This window comes from Calonectris borealis, unplaced genomic scaffold, assembly GCF_964195595.1.
Source record: "Calonectris borealis unplaced genomic scaffold, bCalBor7.hap1.2 HAP1_SCAFFOLD_121, whole genome shotgun sequence".
NCBI lineage: Eukaryota > Metazoa > Chordata > Aves > Procellariiformes > Procellariidae > Calonectris > Calonectris borealis.
In genome coordinates this window covers 160,001-165,000 of record NW_027441509.1, presented here as the reverse complement: position 1 = coordinate 165,000, position 5,000 = coordinate 160,001, and positions in this window count along the sequence as shown.

The window sequence follows — 5,000 nt, the reverse complement described above, 5'->3', positions numbered from 1 at the left end:
GCCACGGTCCTGGGACAGCGACGGCCGCGCGCGCTCGCCGCCGCCCCGGGCGGGGCGGGCGGCAGAACGCGGGGCTCTGCGTGCGAGCGAGAGGGCAGCGTCTGCGGAGAGCCGCAACGGCGGCCTGGTCACCGGCAGAGCCGGCCCGCCGTGAAGCGTCTCCGACGCGCCCTGGGTGCCACCTCGATCGGGAGAGGAAGCGCGGGCCCCACGGCCACGGTCCTGGGACAGCGACGGCCGCGCGCGCTCGCCGCCGCCCCGGGCGGGGCGGGCGGCGGAACGCGGGGCTCTGCATGCGAGCGAGGGGGCAGCGTCTCCGGAGAGCCGCAACGGCGGCCTGGTCACCGGCAGAGCCGGCCCGCCGTGAAGCGTCTCCGACGCGCCCAGGAACACCTCTGCAGGCGCTGCCTGCGGGTCTGGGTCGACTGAAGGGGGGGAGCGGGAGGTGCCGCCGGCCACCCGCTCCACGCATCGATTCCCTTGAGCGAGGTCGACGGGACCGAGGGAAAGCCGCGGCAGGCTCGACTCCCCCGGTCTTCCAGCGTTCGAGTGCCGGCCACCGGTACCGGTCTTTGCCCTGCGCCCCGGGGAACCGCTTACCCCGGGGGAGGAGAAGGCCGAAGAAGACTAAGAGGCACCGCGCCTCACCCGTGCCATCCCCGGGTAACGGGGGCCGGGAAAAGCCGCTCAAGGCTCGACGCCCGCGGCCACTTGCCTTCGGCTGCCGGCCGCAGGGACCGGCCGCCCTTTTCTTCCCGCTTGCGCGGGCTCCAGCTTAGGGCTGGAGAAGTTTGGAAGGGCGAGGCGCCGCCACCTCGCCCGTACGAGTGCAGACCTTCCCAGCGAGCCCTCCTGCTACCAGGACTCGCGCCAGCAAAAAAGAGGACGAGGCGCCGCCGCCCCGCCTGCACCATCACCGGGCCCTCGGGGGCCGGGGCAAGCCGCGGCCGACTCGAGACCCCCCGGCTGTCTGCATTCGGCTGCCGGTGTTTCTGCCCGCTTCGCGGGCTCCAGCTTAAGGCCGGAGAAAAAGGACAAGGCGCCGCCACCTTGCCCGTCTCCATCACACGGCCCTCGGCAGCCGGCGGCAGCCCTGGTGGGCTGGGCACTCGCGGGCACCTCTGCCCCGGAACGGTGCCAGCACCCGCCTTTGCCATCATCGGGCCCCCCGGGGCCGAGGGAGGCTCGGCTCCCCCGGCCTTCCAGCGTTCGAGTGCCGGCGACCGCCACCGGCCGCCGGTCTTTGCCCTGCCCCGCGGGGAACCGCTTCTCCCGGGGGAAACGAGGACGAGGCGCCGCCGCCTCGCCTGCACGCCGCAGTCCCGTCACCGGGCCCGCCTGACACCACCAGCTGCCCGCGGAGGGCTCGCACCGGTGAAAACGGGACGCCGCCGCCCCGCCTGCGCCGTCAGTTGGGCCCTCGGGGGGCCGGGGGGGGGAAGCCGCGGCAGGCTCGGCACCCCCCGGCCGTCTGCGTTCGGCTGGCCGGGAGCCGGCCGCCGCTCTCTCCGCCCGCTTCGCGGGCTCCAGCTTAAGGCTGGCACAAAGGGACGAGGTGCCGCCAACCTCGGTCGTCCCACCAACCGGGCCCTCTGGAGCCGGGAGTAAGCCGCGGCAGGCTCGACGCCCCCCGGCCGTCTGCCTCCGGCAGTGACCTTCACCATCACTGGGCCCCGGCTGGGTGCGTTCGAGTCTTTGCCCTGCCCTGCGGGATCCGGCCTTATGCCTCGTGCCGGTCGGCAACGGCCGCCGGAGCCGGCCGCCGGCTCCGGCTCTCCGCAGCTCCCGACCCCTCGGACACGCTGGGCTGGCTTGTCGGGCAAGCGCTGGGAGATGGCCGGACCGAAGAGACTGGAAGCTGGGCCGGACCACCGAGGGAACCGCCACGACGGCCGCCGAGCACCCCACTTTGCTGGCAGAACCGCGGGCCTTGCAGCCGCTGACGAGCGCTGCTCTGGAGACGAGTCACGGCTCGCTCCTATAGTACGGACCGGCACGTCCCCGCCGCCGGCAAGCTCCAAGAGCGGCGCCTCTGCGCACCGGGGAGGCGCGCCAACCACGCCGACTTTTACGATGACGTAACTGGAGGCAGCGAAAAACAGCGACCCCTTCGGCAGCTCCGACGAAGCAGCGGGGACAACACGTCTACCCCTCGGCCCCGGCAAGGCGACCAAGTCCCGCCGGAGCCGGGTAGACTTGGCCGCCCTTATCGCCGGACGCTACGCAACCAACAACCCGCGGTCGCCGGGTACCGCAGGCGGCCCCACGGGCTCCGAAAAGGGGTAGACCTGACGGCCGCCGCCGAGCCCGGAGCCGGGTAGACCTGACGGCCGCCGCCGGCCCCGGAGCCGGGTAGACCTGAGGGCCGCCGCCGGCCCCGGAGCCGGGTAGACCTGACGGCCGCCGCCGGCCCCGGAGCCGGGTAGACCTGACGGCCGCCGCCGGCCCCGGAGCCGGGTAGACCTGACGGCCGCCGGCGGCCCCGGAGCCGGGTAGAGCTGACGGCCGCCGGCGGCCCCGGAGCCGGGTAGACCTGACGGCCGCCGGCGGCCCCGGAGCCGGGTAGACCTGACGGCCGCCGCCGGCCCCGGAGCCGGGTAGACCTGACGGCCGCCGGCGGCCCCGGAGCCGGGTAGACCTGACGGCCGCCGCCGGCCCCGGAGCCGGGTAGACCTGACGGCCGCCGCCGGCCCCGGAGCCGGGTAGACCTGACGGCCGCCGCCGGCCCCGGAGCCGGGTAGACCTGACGGCCGCCGCCGGCCCCGGAGCCGGGTAGACCTGACGGCCGCCGCCGGCCCCGGAGCCGGGTAGACCTGACGGCCGCCGGCGGCCCCGGAGCCGGGTAGACCTGACGGCCGCCGCCGGCCCCGGAGCCGGGTAGACCTGACGGCCGCCGCCGGCCCCGGAGCCGGGTAGACCTGACGGCCGCCGGCGGCCCCGGAGCCGGGTAGAGCTGACGGCCGCCGGCGGCCCCGGAGCCGGGTAGACCTGACGGCCGCCGGCGGCCCCGGAGCCGGGTAGACCTGACGGCCGCCGCCGGCCCCGGAGCCGGGTAGACCTGACGGCCGCCGGCGGCCCCGGAGCCGGGTAGACCTGACGGCCGCCGCCGGCCCCGGAGCCGGGTAGACCTGACGGCCGCCGCCGGCCCCGGAGCCGGGTAGACCTGACGGCCGCCGCCGGGCCCGGAGCCGGGTAGACCTGACGGCCGCCGCCGGCCCCGGAGCCGGGTAGACCTGACGGCCGCCGGCGGCCCCGGAGCCGGGTAGACCTGACGGCCGCCGCCGGCCCCGGAGCCGGGTAGACCTGACGGCCGCCGCCGGCCCCGGAGCCGGGTAGACCTGACGGCCGCCGGCGGCCCCGGAGCCGGGTAGACCTGACGGCCGCCGGCGGCCCCGGAGCCGGGTAGACCTGACGGCCGCCGGCGGCCCCGGAGCCGGGTAGACCTGACGGCCGCCGGCGGCCCCGGAGCCGGGTAGACCTGACGGCCGCCGCCGGCCCCGGAGCCGGGTAGACCTGACGGCCGCCGCCGGCCCCGGAGCCGGGTAGACCTGACGGCCGCCGGCGGCCCCGGAGCCGGGTAGACCTGACGGCCGCCGCCGGCCCCGGAGCCGGGTAGACCTGACGGCCGCCGCCGGCCCCGGAGCCGGGTAGACCTGACGGCCGCCGCCGGCCCCGGAGCCGGGTAGACCTGACGGCCGCCGCCGGCCCCGGAGCCGGGTAGACCTGACGGCCGCCGCCGGCCCCGGAGCCGGGTAGACCTGACGGCCGCCGGCGGCCCCGGAGCCGGGTAGACCTGACGGCCGCCGGCGGCCCCGGAGCCGGGTAGACCTGACGGCCCCTCCGTGCTCCGGGTCCGGCTGGACCGGGCTGCCGCCGTCTCCCGTCCGGGGGGTGTGTGGGGAGGTGGGGAACCGGGGGGGTGATTCGAGATTTAAGCGGGTCTGCTACAAGGGCCACCCTGTCCCCGTCTTCCTGCCCGCGGTGGGCGATGGGGAGTGGGGGCATGCGTGCGTGTGCGTGCGTGTGGGCGTAATTCCCCCACCCCCCGCCCGTTTCTGGGATTTAAAGGGCTTTTAATGCAGGAGAGCGAGCACTGCGTCACACAAGAGTTATTGTCCGTATCGGTTTCCGTAGGGAAAAAGAAATCAATCAAATTCTGGTAAAATTAATTTTCTTTTAGCACGGCTAGGTGGACGATACCCCCGGAAAAATAAAACGGGGCCGATTGGAGAATCTCGATAACGCTCGACCTGCTTTGTTAAGACGCGTGTACAAATACTCCTCAATCCCCTGCGCACCAAGAACTGACCCCGGGTAAATTAAGGTCAAGGTCAAGTGACTAGCGATTCGGTGACCGACGTTTCTATCCCTCGCTTAGGACCGAGGTATTCGACGACGATGAATGAATTCCTTCGTGCGGAAATGAAGGAAATGAATCGACGTTAAAAATTAAGGAAGACTTAATTTATCGAACCAATGAAATAAACCATTGGGTTCATTGAAGAGATCCCAAAACATAAACATGGCTATGGACACATCAATAACGAAGGATCGGATTTCTTTACCAAATCTGCATTCCTCTCTTTCGGGCACGCCAAGAGGTGACGGACGGGAAAGGGAGAGAGAGGGAAGGTGGGGCCGATGAGTACCTGTTAGTAATTACTGTTAATTCTTTAATAAAGACGGCTGTAATAGATAAATTTGGCAAGAGTACGTGCAAGAGTTAGTTGTAAATTAAATGAAAATGTGAAGGGTCGCTTATCACCTTTTGAATTAACAATTTGCGCCCGAGGTACCAATCGATGATTACATACATACGTACGTACGTACCTACGTACGTACCTACATACACACATAAATAAAAGTTAAAAAAAAAAAAAAGAATAAACGCGGGGGGACGGGGGACGGCACCCCAACACCGGGCGGGGGAGGCCAGGTCTACCCCCGGGCGCCGGAGACTGCCGCCGCCTGCGGCGTGGGAGGCCAGGTCTACCCCCGCG